The 21,866-nt window shown below is 33.1% G+C and overlaps 1 protein-coding gene across 1 annotated transcript in view; it reads left to right on the top strand.

Annotated features, from left to right (window-relative positions):
- Positions 1 to 16,392: 16,392 nt before the first annotated feature.
- Positions 16,393 to 21,866, top strand: part of LOC148612714 (semaphorin-5A-like) — a 126,405-nt gene continuing 120,931 nt past the window's right edge. The window contains exons 1-3 of the mRNA XM_088594377.1: positions 16,393 to 16,533; positions 20,776 to 20,862; positions 21,601 to 21,714. The gene's annotated coding sequence lies outside the window, so the exon portion shown is untranslated. The remainder of the gene's footprint in view (positions 16,534 to 20,775; positions 20,863 to 21,600; positions 21,715 to 21,866) is intronic.

Genomic DNA, 21,866 nt, shown 5'->3' with positions numbered 1-21,866 from the left:
AATATATGAGTACTCCCTATTTCAGTTAGGTTTTTAATCTTTTAACTTTGAAATCTTGTTACACAATTTCTTCTTCGGTACATCATAGACGGGGGAGTGAATCTTGCAGTAATGCTTTTAAATACCAATATTGTTTCGGCCCTAAATATCGTCGGTACTATAGACAACGTGAAGGTTTTGATTTTTTATTATTTGTATTTACTTTTATTATTCAAACTTTTTGTTGCAAGTCAGAATTGGAAAGTCCTTATTTCACTGAACCATAGACCTGTACTTAATTATAGACACTAAATGTCTAGGACTGCTCATGAATATGTTATATGAAAAACATTCAATTCAAATTTCTAGTTTAAACATATTGTATTAAAAAATAACATATATTTTGAAAATACAATTTACAATATACAATTTACGAAAAAAAATCAATAGGATTAGCCAACAAGCTTGTTCCTTTTCCTGTGAAATACCGACCTGGTTTACTTCTACAATGCTCGATAAGTTAAGGATTTTAATTACACATATCATGTTATGAACAATTTCAACCAAAGAACTGAAATTAGGTAAGAAAAGGTGAAATATATAAAGAAAAAAATAAATACTGTTATTATGAAAAAAGATTAACATAATATATATAAAAGAAAAAAAATATTAAAAAACAAAACAAAACAAAAAACAAAACAAAACAAAACAGATAAAAAAAACAAAACAAAAAATCAAAGACTGAAGTACTACTCTGCTCTAAAATCCGATGACTTCCGCTGGAATCTTGGTTCCCTTAATTGAAGTGCGAGTAGTGTTTTCGTTCTACAAGTAAGTTTCCCTAAGGTTTTTAGCGATCCTTGGGTCGCTATGATATTTACCAGGGAACCAGATTGGGAACAAGATTAAACAACTTTATCGGGCCCTGATAATGTTTATGACCCACTTAGTCAATTGTAACGAGCCCCTGTGTCTGAATCGGAACCTAGGTACTATTACATAAATTCAATGCTAACCGATCATTTCATCTTTTAATGTAAACTTCTCGTTCTCATTCAAGCAAAAAAAATACACGTAGAACACATGTGTATGCTATTTAAGAGGTACGTTTTAATCTCGTGGACGGTAAACATGGCCCCGACCAGCAGCATAATGCGGTGTAGTAATTTATAATTATGCAAATCATATGCGAATGTAAAATACTGATATTACGAGTGCAAGAAGTTGCTAACAATATTAGCGACTTAAAAAAAGAATGTTACACGTTTCATATTTGCACGTCTAATTTGAAATTCAAATTGTAGACTACTACAAAAAAACTTGTTCCTATATGCCAACCACTATTTTCGCTAAAAGGCTTATGCATAAGAATGACGGAACGTTTATTTTATATCATTTTATTTTATTATTTATTTATTGACTTTTGTTTGTTTGTTTTCTTTTTTGTTTTTTTTTTTTTTTTTGTTGTTTGTTTAAATGCTTCTTTGTTGTTTTTTTTATGTTTTGGGTTTTTTGGGTTTCTTTTTTTTTTTCTTTTTGTTTTTTGTTTTGTTTTGTTTTGTTTTGTTTTTTCTGGTTTGTTTTGTTTTTTATTTGTTGTTTTTTTGTTTTTGTTCAGCTTTTTTTTTTATTCTGGTCATATGTTTTTTTTTCTTTTAGGAGATACAGTGTCAGAACAAGATATATGCAATGATTTTTATAGTCTTCTATAAACACCCTTGATGTATATAAGGGCTGAAGTAATTTTTTTTCCAATTCATTGATCAAAATAATAATATTATCTGCTTAAAGTTTACTCTCGGTTTAGATCACCATGTGTACGATTAGTTATATAAGGGGAATAAATTGTTTCCAATGTAATTGTTTGAAATTGAATGGATTACCTAAATATTCCGGTTTTTTATGACAGACCAAACTTTACAGGGGCGTGGGTTGTCAGGGGTAGATTTGGGCGGTTTTAGGTTGAAACTTTAATTTCTTGCTAATTTTACCACAAAAGATATCTACATTGCACCCACTCTAGAAGAATATTTCAAAAATTTAATCTCGAAAAATGTTTTAACTGTGCTCCCCAATCTAAAATCCTGGATCCGCTCCTGCTTTAAGAACAATCTTACGTACTTTCAAAAGGAACCATTTGTAAGAGTGTTAATTAATTTAAATCCAACAATTCTAAGAATAACTTGAAACTAATTAATATATATCTACATCTTTAATCAAAAACACAGTAGGGTTATCTCTCTTAGAACACTGTTTCTGATATGACATTAACTATCTGGAAACTATTTTACTTCAATTCTGTCTTTTTTCTCTCAGGTTCCAAATGAACCGGAAATTGGTCTACATGTTACACACCGAAATTATATGTACATGTAGATGAGTCTTCTGCTACGACCTACTCGTATTACATTACAACTGAAAGTAGGGGTTGGGGCATGGGGGCTTGCTCCCTCTATCAAATGTACAGCCAGAATAGTATTTAAACTACTAACTGTTTGTAAATATACTAGTTTTGTTGCATATATGATAGTGGGATCAAGCCCCTGTGGTTTGGGCGCGTCTTACGTGCACGTTCATTCGACTTTTCACATACAAACCTTTCTATACGAAAGACACCTGGTCCTAATTTTCGTGGTTTTTTTTTTTATTTATATGTATTTTGTATTGATGTTTGTTCTGATGATTGTTTGTTTTTGTTTATGCTTGTTTGTTTTGGTTTGTTTGTTCTTGTTAACTTGTTAATTTTTTTTTGTTCGTTCATTTGTTTGTTTGTTTGTTCATGTTTGTTTGTTACTTATAACAAAACCATAAAAATTTACTGCATGGTACAGTTTAGTTCTTTTCCTGGATTTACTTTTGTGTTGAAAGCAAAGTTTCAAAAAATGGGGTGTTGGTTTTATGATAGCAGGATGATGGAGAAAGAGTAATCAAGGGAACCAAGGTTATAGCGGTAATCAAAAGAATGTAATCCAGGGACAAAGACCAGACATGGAAAACAGACATACACAACAAAGAACATGAAGTAACTTAAATTATACACACAAAGTAACAAAAGCAAATGAGCAACTCGGATTCCACTAAAAACTGGGAGCATGGACCAGGTGCACTGGTAGGGTTTTCCATTAAGTGATTTCTGCAAATAAAATTCAAAGCCTTCCCCTAAAACAATGACATGTATAGCTTAAATGACAACTTTCATTTATAAAGTACAAAATTTTGCTGAATTCAAATACGTATTTATTTTCTCTTGATTAAAGTTCACAATGCTAATATGATATGTAAGTCATTTTTTTTAATGTATCACCTTTAAAATAGATACAAATTGCAAGGCATAAAATATATGTAGTTTACGGCACCAAATGCATAAAGTATGCGTATAATTATGCGATTATGAAAAGGTATTGATAAACATCAGGTAAGTTTCAGGTGTTAGAGAATGTAATCTTCAGATCCTTTCTCTTTAAAGGTGTATTGGGTATCTTATTATTATGATTTATGGAATGAAAAATTTGTGTAAATCAGAGATTATTGCGTTTTTTTAGTAAGCGTTTGTGCCATGGCTGGCTAAAGGGCGTTATAATGCATATAAAACGAACGTGTCACTAACACTCCGATCATATGGAAATTCGAAGATAAGTCAGGTACTGAAAAACTAAGAAAATACAGAAAATTATGAAAATGAAAATCATTGCCAAATCACATGTTAATTGGGTCGGGATCTTCTTCACCTAGCACGGGTAGCGATCGGGGGGGGGGGGGTTGTGTCTTGTCTTAATTCAAAATGAGTACATGTATAATGAAATGAAATCATTTGACTTTCATCATCAACTTACATGCAATGTAAACATACTTTAGCCTATATTCTATACTTTCTGAATGAGACTGCATCAGTCTCCTCAAGGTGAACTCTGGAAGTTACATGTAGAACATATATACAACCGTTCTCAAGTGCACAAAACTACAATTGTTTTGTTTAGAGTATGAAGTCAATTCTAAATCAACATGCCATAATAATTTGTGTAAGCTAATGACAATACTTGACTCTAATGGGTCTATGATTTGCATGACGTAATTCAGATCGCTAGATTTAGCTGTTACAATGAAACATGTATATGTGCCATATTATATAATATTCAAGAAGCAGTTGTTAGGTGCAGATTTACAGAAGAGTACACAATTTACTCTAGAACAAATAAGAGTATAACAAGCTGAGCGCGAAATATTTCTATTAAAATGTCTATTTTAAACTACAGGGCTAGACCTGAGCCCACCACGGATATCCCAAATTTGTATTGAACTAGGTACATGTAATGTATTTCTGAAAGATACATGTAATAGTCAATGAAATAACGTACATATACATGTGGGTTCCTTGTGTAGTAGCTCGTTGTAATATACCCTCGCTTGGACTCAACGAACATTTTACACACAAAAAAAAATCAAATTTCAAACAAGCATCATATTTAATGTATATCTTATGTAACACAAGACTAGACTCATTTTGTGCATTCTATCTCATTTGTGCTGATGGTACATCTTTTGTGGTACTAGACTCGAGGTCTCATTCACCCGATGGGTGTTGTGCTGATGGTACATTAAGTGGAAGGGAAGGGATGGGGCTCATGCAAAGTAAGTTTAGTTTTACAAGATAAAAATAGATGATATTTTATTACTACAAGAGACATGAAATGCATCAGGTTTTTTTCACAAACTATATAATACAAAGATATATGAAGCATACTGGTAAATGCATTAATATATGTATATAGGTTTTTGCATCGGGTCTCTGTCGACTCGAAGAAATATCTGATTTGAAATAGCAGATGTACAGAGACTTGAAGGGGAGCTAATTCAACTCGCCTGAAATATCTTCAAAAAGTGTGGATATATCAGCTTATTTGTATGTGTGAAAGAGTACAAGTAACCTTTAAGGAATGTTAATATTTCTATCACCCAAATAAGAAATAATACAAAAGTGTGCCAAAACAATTTAAAATATTCGCAGGTATCCCTTTAAATTTTAATTTGCCTTATAAAGGCAATATTTTTAATTAGGTAAGGTTGATTACAGAAATTTGAACTTTCACGTAATATTGAAAATAGACCAAGAAAAAAGACGTTAAAACGTAAGAAAACGTGAAGAAGACTATCCAGAATTATACTCTACTTGACCTTTAATTGTTTAAATTCATTGGAAGAGTAATCAAGGGAACCAAGGTTATAGCGGTAGTCAAAAGAATGTAATCCAGGGACAAAGACCAGATATAGAAAACAGACATACACAACAAAGAACATAACGTGACTAAAATCATACATACAAAGTAACAAAAGCAAATGAGCAACTCGGACTCCACTAAAAACTGGGAGCATGGACCAGGTGCACCGGTAGGGTAAGCATCCTCTGCTTTTCTAGAAAAACCCGTCGAGTTGCTCATAAAAAGTCAAGTCCAGGGTAGTCGAAAGAGGAAAGGAAAACAATGACACGTTGAACAAATCAGTTTTCATATCGCAGATGGATACACCGTAACGACCCACGAGTTCATGATGACGACCATAAAACTTTTGTAGTGATGACTTCAATCTTGTAGCAACATAATCGTGTTCCAGAGAAGTCTATTTGTTAGAATTCTAGCGCGATACAAAAAGTCTGCGTAGTTTCGGCATGCTCTGGTATAACGTAAGAGTTGTGATATGAGCACTGCATACGCAGGTGCTGAAGGAATGTTGCCACAGATGAAAGGAAACTTGACAATTCTTAATGAAAAGTCATCACGTTTGTCGAATAGTTTGGTCAATAGTTTTCCTTTACCGTCGATTTTCTAAGTGTAGGTCAAGATATGAGGCTGACTTCACAGTGTCAGTTACAGAACAGGATCACTCATATGTGAATAAAGACACTTCTGCTCGATTAGTTTGATGGATTACATAAGATAAACTGGATATTACTCGAACCCCACTTAGGTCAGTCAACCTCCCTTACTGAATTCCTGGATCCGCTACTGTCACTATGTAAAATTATTTTAAATTATTTCAATATCACATAGAATACAAGAAGAATCTTTGCCTGTACCAGATATCAACTTTACTGGCACACCAAACTCACTAATAGTAACCATGTCAAAACGAAAACCAAATCAGAACAAATTATGATACATACAGCAAAGAACTTGCAAAAGGCGAGTTGTTTAACTAAAACATTCAATTTCGAGTGTTGACTAAATGTGTAGTATTTTAAATTCAAAATAAATTAATGTCGTGGTGGACATTAAATATTAACCTAGGAATCCAACTCCAAAATCATGACTTGCTGTCTTCCTATCAGGGTAGCAATTTCAAGACCAACTAGTTTGCCTGACCCACTGATACATGTACCATGCATAATTGTTTAAACGGCACACACATGCATTATGGGAGCAGTTTAACAAGACAAGGACAATTCTCACAAATGTACAAATACAATTCATATTTGTTTACAGGCAGCTCGACCATCTCTCTAAAAATTTTGTGGGAGTTCCCCCAGGGGTTGAAGTTCCTCCTTTTTTGGAAGATGATGTTAATTTTGTGCAAAAAAAGTGCTTAAGATAGCCTGGATTCCCTTTTTTTTAAACTGTGAATCTGAATTCACTCTTTTAAATAAGTTTTTTATCCACCTCTGATTTCCCATAAGCTGTAAAGTGTTTGATGAATAAGCGTTATGACCTCGTTCAATTTGATGAAGCCTGACCTCCTATATCATACCCGGTCATACATCAAACTTGTGTGTTATGTTTACATGTACGTACGTGCTTATTTGCATTCTTTTTTTTTTCATAATTATAATATTTAGTATTTACTTCATGTTCCTTAAATAAAACAGAAAATTAAATTATGTGTCATGTCAATAAATATTTCTGTTTAATCAGAGGGTCAATGGCGTACTTCAGAAAAAATGTAATCATTTAGAGAATGGTATTCTTATTAAAATATAACTCCTTTAAAGTAACATTATATTTATCTTACAGAATTGAATTACATAGTACTTCTAAAATGAAAATGTAAGTGGTTAGAATTACGCGATCTGTTTACGTATAAAATTATTTTAACAAAGGAAGAGGTAAAGAAAATTCTGACAATGGTACTTGACTACTTGTTAATATAGACAGACATCATTGTTACTTTTATTCAATACTGGTTTAAAAATATTCTAAGGTCTGGTAATGTTTGTAAATCAGCATAATTATTAATGCTAGCAAGATCGAGTATTTATGGTCTGCATCTTAGCGAAAGTCGTGACTGTAAAATAACCGGCGTTGTAATCTAGTTCAAACAAGGACCGTGCGATGCTTGTCATCAAGCTATCGGAGTATAGGTGATGAAACTGGTCAAAATCTCAAAAGTTTAGGTCTTTTGTTTGTTCGAAGTTTCACCTTGTACAATAGGAGCACCTCAACCTTTCTCGTTACGCTTACCCTACCGGTGCACCTGGTCCATGCTCCCAGTTTTTAGTGGAGTCCAAGTTGCTCATTTGCATTTGTTACTTTGTGTGTATGATTTTAGTTACTTTATGTTCTTTGTTGTGTATGTCCGTTTTCCATGTCTGGTATTTATCCCTGGATTACATTCTTTTGATTACCGCTATAACCTTGGTTCTCTTGATTACCCTTGGATTGCACCTTGTACAGACGAATTTGAATGAACTTGACCTAGGACCTAAAAAGAAAATAAGGATTTAGAGTTTTATAAAGACTTTAGTATTGCATGGCTAGACAATTCTACGGAGAGTTGTAGATTTTAGAATGCTAACAAGGTTGCACGGGAAGAACGAACGAGAGGACATACGACACTATGTCTTTTGCGACATGTACTATAACATCAAAAGAAAATGTAAGTGGTTAGAATTACGCGATCTGTTTACATATAAAATTATTTTAAAAAATTAAAGGAAGAAATGAAGAAAATTATGATGATGGTATTACCACGGCCGGATCCAGACACTTTGAAAAAGATGCAGCTGGATAAAGCTAGCACGCAATATAGTATGTTTGAGGTAAACAAATATACCTCAGATAGGTAGTATCGTGATTTCGACTAGCTGACCATTGAACAATTTGAAATCCGGCTTAGAACGAAAGTATTCCGTTCACGCCATTTCAAGATATAAACCGTTCCCTTCATGCGACAAGAAGGTCGAGTGGATATTCATTTTAACTGATTTTTTTATGACACAGAAAGGATGGACTCCGAACGACGAATACGAAATCGTACATAGAGCTTGAAGTAGTTTTGAGAAGACAAAGACATTTTTAAAAAATCTGACAAAAGCCATTGGAAACCTTAATAGTCGATGCCATTCCAAATTTATGTGAACTCCAATTGTATTATTCTACTCTCCGTAAAATAAGCATGTAACCAAAGCCGGGATTAAACGTCGTGTTATAGCGTTATTAAATGGGCTACATGAATGCTGATATAGTCACTTAATTTGTATAAGAGGTCGAATTCTCTCAGTTACGACTATTCACACAAAAGTTGGACAAGTTTTCATACTATAAGTTTGCACTGGCGCGGAAGACGCAATGAGGTGCTAATGGTACCTTTGTGTATGACAGTTTGAGCCCGAATAAGCAAATTCATCTCACACGATCCAGGGGTCCGTTCGAGTTACACTAGTTGGACAGAACCGGATCCGTTCAAAGCTGAAAAGCATAATTACTTTAAAGTTATATTGAATCTCTATGAACTCTTGTAAAACGAACCTGTTTTGTTGACCACCGGTTTAATGTGTACATTAAATGAACGGCTTTGTAAACGTATCTGTGTTTATGAGCAGATCTATTTAATCCGTTTGTCGGCTTGTTTTGGTAGAAAGTAAATGCTTGATTTTAATCACGATAACTGAGTGATAATTGCCCTTTGTTTTGTGCGACACATAAATCGAACCGAAAGAGAAAAAAAATCAACATAACGGCCTGTGAACTATCTTCGAAATATAATTCCTCAGAGACGGCAGCGACAGCTTAACAACGGGCACCGAAGCAAATCCAACGTACCAGACCTTCTCGGCTTGTCCGGTCGATCATTATATTCGACGAACTCCATCCGATCTATATTGATTTCGACGTCGATACTTCTGTCGCGTATGCCAACTACCACCAGGTAGACACAGAAAGAGCGACGTACAAACTTATGATATTGCTACTTTTTTAACATAAGACCGAAGTAATTGTTCGCTAGCTTCAGTCAATCAATAAAAAAACATTAATTTTACCCATTGGAAAATCGTTCATGATAAGCGTGATTAGAAATTTTGTAAATAGGAATGGTTCCATCAAGGCGTTTGGACCTTTATTGCACGTTTTAAGCCAAGAACAAAGATGGTACTTGGATTTTATAGAATGACATTCGAAACTTACATGTGTAAAACACCCAGTCACCTACAAACTACACGAAACAGGTGTGGTATTTTGTAGTTAGAACAGACTGCCGATTTTGAGAACAAAAAATAATGTTCCAATATGGTTATGAAACTGTATGAAATAAACAAATAAAACATACAAAAAGGGCAAAAAAATAATTCTGGTTCAGATGGACTTTTTTCCTTTTCTTGTAACGTTACCAAATTTGAAGCAGATTTAATGTTTATGATAAAGATCTGTTATTTGAAACTTTTTGCTTCGTCTGTCATTTTGTAGATTTAACAGTTAGACAAACGCAATCTAGAATGAGTCTGAACCATTAAATGCATTACAGCCTTTAATTTACACCCCTGAAAAATACAACATTTGCACAAAATAGTTACGAATGTAAATTTTTAACAGATAAAATCGACCATTAGACCTTCTCCAACAAAAAGTCATTCATATAATCCAATTTTAAAGGGACCTTAAAGGAATTTTAAATAACTTCGTTTTGTCACTGCGCCATAAAGTGTTCATCAGCCATTTTTTAATATGGCTACTACGCGTCTGTATTTGGCTATAAAGTGTTGATAATAACAGAATAACGTGTAAATGGATAATGACCTAAAATAGACACAAATAAAATTTATTTTGACACTATCTACTTCTGACACTGACTACATCTGTAATTGTAGGGTAAAGTGATATTCATAATAACAACTTACGTCACCAGAAAACAAGGATCACCGTTTTTATGTCATCTTTTTTCAATTCAATATATTTCTAGATATAGCTTTAAATGTCATTCTAATTGACTAAATTCACAAAAATTCATTTACAAAGTAAGATATGAATTGCATGGACTGTACCATGCATGTATATATAAGGCCTAATGTATGTGATACTCAGTCTTTAAACCATTGATAATGTACTAATAAACTAGTGCTAACTAATTTTCACAGTCCCAATGTTCCTGTTCCAAATATTTGCTTCATACCTACCATAACTTTGTGATTGAATAAACAGAAATAATCACATACAAACAGGTGTAGTTTCTTTATAAATATATACCTAACATATAAACCGGTAATATATCATACTAATGTTATATTGACATAAGTTAGTGCTCCAATTAAGGATGAAAATAAATGTCGTTTCCTATCCAGAAGCAAGGTCGTATAACTTCGGGTACCTTTTGTTCGATTTTGATTGTAAATGGTTTAATACCTTACTGCTTAGTTGTAAATAAAAGAGAATAAGAAAACATAATGTTAGTGAAGAACTATTACCCTGCACCTGCATGATGTACGGGTTTTACTATGATCATTGAAATCTAATTTATTTATACATGTTAACTTGCACATTTCGTAAAATAATCCCCGTTCAGAAATTGACTTAAAGATAAATATATCCATATAAACATAGTCAGAATAACTAAGACATATATACTTGTGCACTGATGACTAAAAGAAGGTTTCTAATTTGTCCCTGGTACTTTCGAAATGGATCCTCTTTTTCAAAATTAAGTTTATTTAAAGTTAAATACATTTGTATATCGAAGTAAAATTGATTGTCAAATAGAAGCACTATTGACATCAGCACTATTGACATCAGCACTATTGACATCAGACACTATTGACATCAGCGCTATTGACATCAGACACTATTGACATCAGCGCTATTGACATCAGACACTATTGACATCAGCGCTATTGACATCAGACACTATTGACATCAGCACTATCGACATCAGACACTATTGACATCAGCGCTATTGACATCAGACACTATTGACATCAGACATGGAAAAATATATGAAAAGCAAATCGACGTACAGAATATAAACATCTGTAGGTTTGGGTTTCCCTTCGACATAAAGGAACCACAACAGGGGCGGATCCAGGAATCAAGTTTAGGGGGCGTTAATTGAATCAAATGTCGTGCAAAGCAAGGCAAAAAAATATTATGGGGTGAAACTTGTGGTGTACATTTTTTTCTTACAAATTTAGGGAGGCGTACGCCCGACACGCAAGTCCTTGGATCAGCGCCTGCCCAAAACCAATAAGAACATATCGGCTATTTTGTTAGCTACCAAAACAGTAATAGTGATATTATGAGCGAAAAGAAAGCCGAGGAATTCCGATTGCCACCCGAACTACACTCCTTGGTTCTTGGAAGAAGTAGTAGAGTGTTCAAACACTTAATCTTAATAGGATAATTAATTGGAAAGAGTGAATACCAAAATATGATCACGAGTGCCGAAGAACGCCTAGATTTAACGAGTTTGTGAAATTTGTTTCGTGCACGAGTTAAATCTTAATGCATTCTTGGCACGCGTGATCATATTTTGGTTATTCAAGATAACCAGTTGATTATCCTGTTTATTATATAGATTTCTTCCATTATTCAGTGTTATTTTCAACATAAATTATAAAATTTGTGAAAGGCGGATTGATATTCGTGTTGTGACGTTTTGGCGGGAGAAATCGCGATAGTGAAATTACCGAATTTATTTCACAGTGTGAATTATCTATCAAGTAGATATAGTGTTTTAATTTAGAAATGATTTTAGAATATGCTAAAATTGATTTCGGCAAAAAGTTGAATTCGTCACTTCTGTAGCAGTTCAGGCCTTGCATGCACAACAACACACATTTAACGGCATTGGACCTTAAATTTCAAAATTGAGATACTATATCTACTTGACATAGAGACACTGTCGTCAGAGAAGTACGAAGTACGACATAAATTTCTAACAACTGTGTGACAATGAGAAATAAACTTCAACTTCTACAGACATTAAAGTCACCATGAATGTTTAACTACCCATAAATAATTGAATTAATTATAGACTGACACTTTAATGTAAAAAAAACCTTTGAAATCTGACCATTCAAGTGGCTACTTACTTAATGCTTAGTGACCAGCCTATAAAGATATACATGGAAATTACAAATAAACAGAGCAACACGATTTATTTTGAAGGAGACTTGATAAGTACTTTAATGAAATATAAGCCTTCCGAGTGGACAAACCTAGCATTTAGTTGCATGACTTTTAAAAAACATGAAAATAAGTTTTATGGTTGGTCATTTACGAACTGAACCACATCTTTCTAGTACCTATATATCTACTTTGTAGACTCCTTTGAGAATATTGTCATTCTCCGCATTGATCTCACCATAAATCTATATAATTTGCCGAACAGCCAAAATGAGCAGACTTGAAAAATTAACCCTGAATGTGTAGCATTTTGCATGAATCGAAGATTTAAATGATTTAAGAAGGTAGACCTAGGGTTAGGGACATAACTCTTGAAATCGGTGATATGTTTTTATCATATTCAAATTCATCAAAGGCTATCAAGCTTTTATTTGAAACAGAATGAAATCAGTCAAAGTTACTATGATGCTTACATGAGATTGATGTAAAAAACTGAATACAAACGTTCCAATGATTTGTAAGAGTTGTTTCCCTTATCCTAGGTCTACCTTATTTAGGACAAGGAAAACGACAAAAAAATACTTGAAGCAAAGTCTTTTTTTTTCATCCTCATTAATAGATTTAATTGTGTGTTGACCAAAGAGTTGTCTTCTGGTTGTCAAATGACTGATGACGCATTGAACAGTCTCTAAAAATGTTCTACTTAATTCTCAGAAACATTAAGGTTGGGTCCAGAATTGAATAAAACATGTTTTTTTTTAATCCGCTAAGTTATTTTAAAAAAGAAAAGGAAAAAGAAGGAAAGAAAAGAAAAAGAAAAGGAGTCCGAGCTATATCATTTGCTCAATTTTGCTGAAAATTTGCACAAAAGTAACAACAGTTTCCAAAAAGGAAGGGTTTCAATCTCCGGAACCGTTTTAGAATAAGTAAATGTTGCAATCTACAAAAAGTAAAAAAAATGATATTTTATCTTGCTACCTCGTGGCATGCCTTAAAATTTGGTGTTATGTCACGGGATTCAGATATATCCGGTATTGTACACTATTTTAAGCATCGATCAGGAGTAACTTTATGGACTAATAAACAATATGGTAAATGTTTTGAAGATACAATGTAATCGACATGGTATCTTCTTATTGGCAACAGGAGAATCAAGTATGCTATTTTCTGAGCCTATAACTACACATTGTGTCAATCTCCTGAGCCCATAGCTACCCATTGTGTCAATCTCCTGAGTCTATAGCTACCCATAGTGTCGATCTCCACCGTAGACTGACGTGTTTGTCTCCCGATATAGAACACAGAGATTAGCGAAGTAATCAAGGGCATCACTGATTAGTCTATCTCTGCCTCTAGGTTCACAATGTTCCATCCCGCTAGATGATAAAAGGTGTAAAAATTTGTATTGTATTTTTGGTATACTGTAACAATTCGCATCTGAATAAGTGCATAAACAGCAAAAAAGAAAAGAAAACGGACCGAAACGAAGAAGAACAAATTAAAAAAAAAAGACTTTATTTGAAATAATTATGCTTACATTTTCAACTATAATATCTTCGTCTGCTGTCATTTAAGCAAAATCATGATTATAAGGCCAAAAAGTAATAATTTTGTTTCCTTCTATAGCTACCAGAAAGTTAAGTAGGCAGGGAAGTTCTTTTATTTATTTATTTAAAAAAAAAACAGTTTACATTGAATAAATGTGAAAACAAACGGTGTTTGAGCTAAAATGGTCATAAAATACTTAGGGTAGGCAAAAATAAAAATTAGGGTATGTAGGGTAGCAGGAAACAGACATGCTATTGTTTTGGCCTAATATTAAATTCACATTCAACCCAGTTGTCAGACTTGTCTGAATCCGAATTATGTCAGATTTTATCTATCCCATTTGTCAAAATTTGCAGTATTACAAATTTCAAAATACCCAAAAACACTGAAGATTGCGCATGGTAGAACCTCAGGGATTTGAATTTGAGTAATTAATTTTTGGATTGATATCTTTGTGTATCATTTGTTTCTAATACTGCTGGTTAGAGGTTACTCCTTGAAACACCGAAATATACAATATATATATATATATATATATATATATATATATATATATATATATATATATATATATATATATATATATATCTATCTATATATATATATATATATATATATAAGTAGTATTTTTGTATTTCATAGGCATGGAATATTAGGTTGTATCGTATTTACTTCAAATCCCATATCAGAATGAAAATAGACGTTACTTATTAAGACCCCAATTTTTATAATTACAAATTTTATGGCAAGCCATTTACAATTTAATTACGTGATTGTAAGTTACGGAGTCTATTTCTTAAGTAAATTTGATCATTGCGACTATTTGTCTAATTCCAAAGTTTGGTTTATTAGAGGCTGTCATATTTTATTATAACCTTTCAGATAATAATTTCTATTTCTCAACAAACATACAAAACAATTTCTTCTGTATAAATCACGTATTTCTACAATTGAAAAATAAATTAACTTCTTTTATGTTTTTGATCAAGGGTAAAAACTGAAATTCAATCCGAAAATGTGCGGAGGTAAATTAAACTGTACAGTTCTGTTTATAGTTTTCAACTTGTAATCGGCATACTTGGAAATTTCATTATCTATTTCTTTGTTCAAGTGTCAAAGTACAGCACATCAAAGGATTTAAAAACCATGAAAAGTATTTGTTTGACAGTGATCGGTGTAGTTTACTGCCCGAGACCGTATGTATGCCGGTACGCACTGTTCCGCCTTTCATTCATCCGAGAGGTTCAAAATTGAGTTTTTAGGGTATTGGTATCTATTTTAACAAATTCCAGTGGTGTACAAATGGAAGTTAATTGATTTCTACTACTGGTATCCTTAGCAATCTCTACCTCTATTGTCCATAGCAATCTATATACCGCTAATGCCCATTAGCAATCTCTATCACTGGTGTCTTTGGCTTTGTACTTTTAAGTTGATAATTAATAGATCTAGATTACTAGTGCAAATTACACGAATCACAGTTTCAGTGATTACAGAATTGTCTTAAAGGACCGACTTTGATTTGTACCGAATCGTCCACTAAAGATGCTACATTGTAACAGTTTCTATCCCCTGTATTTTGACCCTCCTTGGTAGCAGCAACTATTAGTTCATTGTTCACTGCAGTATATATGCTACATAGTACAAACACCATTTCCTCATACAAATAGTTATTCTCATGTGAAAAACCTAAGATTCTAAAATTCAGGTCAAATTGGAGAACTAAATGTTAATCCTTTGTAGGATTCAGTGTCCAGAGCTATTTTCTGATTTGGCCGCCCACTGAAGTTACATGGAATGGGCTTTTTTTTCGACAGAAAATAAGACTTTCTATAAGATCATCAAGTTTAGTGGAATGTACAAATGTACATTTTACATGTTTAGGTAAACACTAGATCAGTAGATGCCAGGCCTTTCATTAAGAGGTGGTACCAGGTACCTTTACCTTCCTAGGCTACTGAAAGGTACCTCTTGAATCTTAAAATTTCATACCTTTTATAAAAGAAAATGATAAAAAATACCTCCTACAAAACCAAAGGTACATGTATTGCAAAAAGTTAATGAAACCCAGAGATGCTATATATTTATTTTCAAAATTATAATGTATTTTCACATCATGCTATAGAGACTTCCAAATTAAAGTTAAAACAGTTTTTTTTCTTTTTTAGCTTTTAAATCAACAGTTTAAGGTTTGAGTACACAGAATTATTTTGATTTAATCATTTTTAATTTACATGTAGTTGATAATAGAAAGAGATTGAAAATTATGAGTAACTGTACTAAAAAACCTTGGAAAGAGGTTAACATGTAACATCTGATTAATACTTGTAATATAATGATATCTGATAGAAGAAAAGCAAAGTGGAAATATTAAATTGCCAATGAAATGGGATTATCAAAAAGGGAAAATCCATGGGCAAAAAGACATTTGAGAACACATACATTGTACATAATGTACACAATAATACAAGGACAACAAAAAAGACAAAAACATAAAAATACAGAAATGAACATGCAGCACAAACCAAGTATAAAAAGCGGGAGTGAATTAAAGTGCTCTGCAAGAAGTGCAGTTCCTGTTCCTCTTACAAGACACCTGCCATACTGCTGATGAAGGTCATGTCCAGCAAAGAGGAAAACATTCCAAATGTCATTTGTCATACTGGAAAGAGAAGAAGACATACATGTAAGCAGTGGTCTTATTATGTAAGGAGGTTCTTAGGGTTACCCCTAAAACCCTAATGTATGATAAAGTAAAATCTGTTTAAACAAAATATCAATGAACCAGACACCTTGTCCAAAGCAGACACCTTCTGAAGTCTCTAATTACAGTCGAACTTCACTCGCTCGAACTCGGATGGCTCGAACACCCAGGATTTCTCGAACACAATTCAAAGTACCAAAATTTCATAGGTTATAAATAACCTTGGATTTCTCGAACTTCGATTTCTCGAAAACTCAAACTGACTAGTCGGTCCGTTCGGTAATAAATCTTATAGAATAACCTTCACAACTCGAACTCGTCAGCCATTTTGTCAACCTGGGTAATAAAAGGTGTGAAAAACTGAAACCCTATCATTAATCAGTGTCATTTTAGTTAATTACAGGTAATATTTAAGTCATCACTAATTAGGTAGTTTTGATCTTAACATAAAACTGATTGATGTTCAAGAATGTTCTGAAGTCGGTATGATGAAACCATGAAAGAAAATCGGATGAAAACAAATTATTAACCAATGAACCTGCACTCTGGACGTTTGTAAAAGAAAACACAGCATTTTTAATGTCCACAAATCAACATAATCTTCCAAAAGCTAATGAAAAAGATCCACAAACTAACACATCTTCGGAGGAAGTAAGCAATTTTTAATGATAAAGTTGAACTCGGACCGGCAACGAAAGAAATCCGGAAATACACGAACTTCAGTTTCCATATATATGCATATACAGTGAAACTTCTCCAAACCAGACCCTTAGAAACTGGCCTTTTTCAAAAGTCCCGGGCGATATACCTTAGAACCTGTGTGTTTTGTCTTCAATAGTCTGGCCACCCCCTAAAACCATACATCGGCCGGTTTTTCACAGTTTTAGTTACATATTTCAAATAAAAACAACCTCTCAATTCCGGCCGCTCGGTTATTGTTCACCTGTAATAAATGTGTCAACAAAACTGTAAATGATTACATATTATTACATGATTAATAATTCATTCACTGACCGGTTTGCATTTCATCAGTGGACAGATGATAGTTGAAGGGGACAGTAGTTTAAACAACAAAGTTAATCCAGACATTACATTTTGTCACTGGTTGGCTGTTAATTGGTGTGTACACACGTCAGGCAACAGGGGTCATTTAATAGTATGATCTTTACGATCTTTGAACTGTCAATTAATGTGACGTGCCCAAGCCAAAACAATATAGGGGTGAAATTATTAGACTTTGTTGATAAGTAGTTTATGAAAACAATACAAATAATTAATTACCATCATTAGCCCTTTGATCTTTAATGCACATTCTTTCAAAACCGTGAACATTATTTTGTCAGCAGTACCATTTGTAAAATCAAATCGTTTACAAATGATGCAAGCTTTGAAATGTAATAAAAGGCCAAAAGTTTTGAATTGGTATTAAACATGTCTCGACCAACAAACTAACAAGGTGTAGGGTTATAGAACACATTAATGGAAACAGCTCTTAGAGTGCATTGCTATTTTTCACAAAACCGGCCACCCCTATAAACTGGTCATTTTTTCTTATCCCAGTGGTGGCCAGTTTGGAGAAGTTTCACTGTATATATAATCAGCTTAAATACATATTGAACTTGCATGTGTATATTGTTCACGTACCTGAACTTTGTACTGTGAAAGAAATATTGTTCCTGGGGTTCCAATTTTCGTGGTGTCCATCAAACCACAAAATTTGGTTACCAATAAAAAGGAGATTTCCATTGATTGTATACTAAAAACTTCAAAATCACAAATTCAAGAATTCACGAAATTGTGTTTCCTCCCTAATCCAGGAAAATTAATATTCACAAATTAAATTACTCTCGTAGTATTAAATCTATCAGTTTGTAGAGTTTATTTGAGACAGCTTATGCCATCACTTGGCGTCTGTCGTAGTCATCATCGTCCTTGTGGACAAATTTTTGAAAATCTCTGATGAAACTACTAGATCCACAGGTTTTAAACTTGGCTTGATTGTTCCTTAGGATGTTCTGCACAAAATGACCGTTAGGATTTTTGATCCATGACAAAACATGGCCACTGTTACTTAAAATAGAGCATAGGGTCTGAAGGCAGTTTTTTGCAAACAACTAAAAAACGGTTGCCTTTAGCCAAAATCTGCAGTGTAATATTGTTCAGCATCATGAGACGGACCTATGCCAAAATTATCAAAATTATTCGTCAACTGATGTAGGAGATATGGCCCCTGAAACTTTTTTTGTTTTTTGCTTTTTTTCGCATGTGCAACGTTGAAAATCTTCTCAAAAACCATTGTACAGAATTCAATGATTGTTCACATATTTGTTCCTGAGGGTATTCCAAACAAAATGACTCTTGGGATTTTTTATTCTTGAAAAACTTGACGGCTGTTACTAAAAATAGAACATAGGGGTCAGAAGGCAGTTTTTTGCGAATAACTCAAAAACTGTTGCCTTTAGCGAAATTCTTTGCAGGGGGTATTATTGTTCAACATTATGAGACGGACTTATGCTAAATTTTACAAAACGATTCGTTGACTGATGTAGGAGTAATGGCCCCTGAAACAGTTTTTTTTGGCTTTTTCTCTAAAACCATTATACAGAATTCAATGAAAGTTAGCATATTTGTTCCTTAGGGTATCACACAAAATGACTTATTGGATTTTTGATTCGTGGAAAAACATGGCTACCATTACTGAAAAAAGAAGATAGGGGTCAAAAGGCAGTTTATGCAGATAACTCAAAAACCCTTGCCTGTAGTGAAATTCTGGCAGGGGTTAATATAGTTCAGCATCATGAGATGGACCTATGCCGAAATTTTCAAAACGATACATCAACTGATGTAGGAGTTACGGCCTCTGAAATAGTTTTTGTGTTTTTTTTTCACATGCACAACTTTAAAAATCTTCTCTAAAACCAATTAAGATCATTTAATGAAAATAAGCATACTGGTATTAGTCCTTTACTGTATTGTGCTGAAAGTGACTGTTGTGATTTTTTATCTGTGAATAGATATGACTGCCTATACTAAATATGGAACATAGGGATAGGAAGACAGTTTTTTGAAAATAATTAAAAATTGTTGCCTTTAGAAAAATTCTGGTTCATGTCATGAAAATGTTATTAAAAGCATTTCCTGCATTTGACAATTCAGTTGATTTTAAGTTAGCCTGTGGTTAATGGTTAACCAGGTGAGGGATTCAGGCTCTCTTGAGCCTCTAGTTATTTTAGTTGTTTCATTCGTTTTATTCGTTTCAATAGTTGTTTTCATGTTTGTCCAGTTTAGAACAATTTAACCAAGAGTTTCTCTAGCAGATCCTCTTTTCTGCTGCCTGTCCATTGACACTCACAACTGGACTTAAGTGTATAATAAAAATAGCTGAAAAAATACTTTTTGCTCATATCAGAAATACAGTTTGGTTCCTTGTTGATCATCATATTTTTTTTAATATTCTAGCTCAAACAACCAGGTTATTTATTTTTTTTTTTTTATCAAATACCAAACACTTGCTTCAGAAATGCATGAAACCGGGTAATTTCAGTGGAGTCTTAATTTGGCGTATTTTTGCAGTCTGTCTAAAAAAAGATAAAATGAATTCCACAAAATATGTACTCTGGGCTTAAGTACTTCGTGCACAACTTAGCTTCCACCAAAATTAGAAATGCTGAAATTTGTTGTATACCTTTTTGCCTCCAAATCGTTAAATATTGCTTCTGCTAAAAAGCCTAAAATAACCATGTTGTAACTCTGTATGATGTCAAGTCCATTCTATTACTGAATCACCATGACAACCTTTATCAGTGGAATGGGACTATCAGTATTGGAATTGCATTTAAGTTTTAGAATTATGGTTAAAACTATTTGGGTCTAGCCCGAGGTTACAGAACAACTTCAGAGGTAATAAGTACTGGATTCTGTACTTGTACAAGATACTTCTTAAAAATTTATGGTTTGTTCCAACCATGATTTCAGATTCCCTGTGAAATGTTAAAAGTCCATATAACTTTGTGATGCTGTTTCAATATCCAATTTAAAAGATTCATCAAACCAATAAATTTGACACGTAGGAATGAAAGTTACTTTCACAAGAAAGTTGAAAATTATCAAATACGTTATTTCTATTTTCAGTCTTAGGTTGTGTTTTAGTATGAGGATGGTTAATATTATATTTTTGTATTTTAATGATTTTTTAATTATTTTTCTATATTTTCATTTGAATAGAAATATTGGAATAGTGAACTAGCACAAATTGATCAGAGCCACAGAGATTAAATGATGCAGTTATCTCCCTTGCTGCCAGTATATATGGTAATAATTTAGATAGTTCATGAAGATCTTCAGTATTGTATATTTTCAGATAGAGGGAAGCATTTTTAATTCCCTGTTTGACCTTTAGAATGTGACAGAAATAGGATAAGAAAGTCGAAAATTCTAAGTTGAAAAAACAATTAAACCTGCATTTACATGTACAATCAGTTCCTTGAATGAAAGGACCTCTGTCATTGAATGCAACCTCACAAAGTTACCAAGGTTCGTGATGGAGAGAAGTCTGTATTACTATGTTGGAAAATCTGTAGGTCCCAGATACCTTGAAACTTGATGATCTGAACCATCAACATTGTTAGACTCCATGAAATAAAGTCATAAACTAAAGAGAAAATAAAAAGTCTGTTAATATACAGGGTACCACAAATTTGATGTTTCATATACATCTTCACCTTGTTAATATGTTAGTAAATTGTTAAATACACTCAGACCACATTGACTTGTTTCATGTTTAATACATGTGAGTACATGTATATACATGTAGAATTCATGTATGACAACTCTGTATAAATTCAATTCAAAGGTTATTTTCAACTTGCTCCATGATTAATGAAATCTGTTTCCTTGTTAAAATTGCAGTGTAAAATTCTGATATTTTTTTACTTTTTCAAATGGAAAGTTACTTCTGTCTTTTAGTTTCCTTTGTCTTTTTCAACAATTGTGGGCAATTGGGCAGGCACTTATTTCTATTTCTGTAACATCATTTGTAATATCTTGCAGGTGAGAAGACTATCTATAGGTATATTTCTTGCCAGTTATCAGAAAGAGGCTTGCATTGTATCCTTACTTTTCTTAAAAAATGGTGATTTTTGAGACATTTCAAAGAAAACAGAGGTAAGTTGTTAAATCTGTTTTTACAATTTTATTTTGCTAATGCTCCTATTGGCCTCAGTTTTGTATTCTTTGTCCCATAGGCCTCTATAGTAAACCTTAAATTTTCATGATTTTTTAAAGAATAGACAGTGAGTTTCAATTTAACTTTTGTC

This window comes from Perna viridis, chromosome 7 (genome assembly GCF_037379345.1).
Source record: "Perna viridis isolate PV_CMFRI_1.1 ecotype Kerala chromosome 7, ASM3737934v1, whole genome shotgun sequence".
Lineage (NCBI taxonomy): Eukaryota > Metazoa > Mollusca > Bivalvia > Mytilida > Mytilidae > Perna > Perna viridis.
Note: the sequence above shows the minus strand (reverse complement) of the source record. Positions and strands in the feature narration are given on the sequence as shown.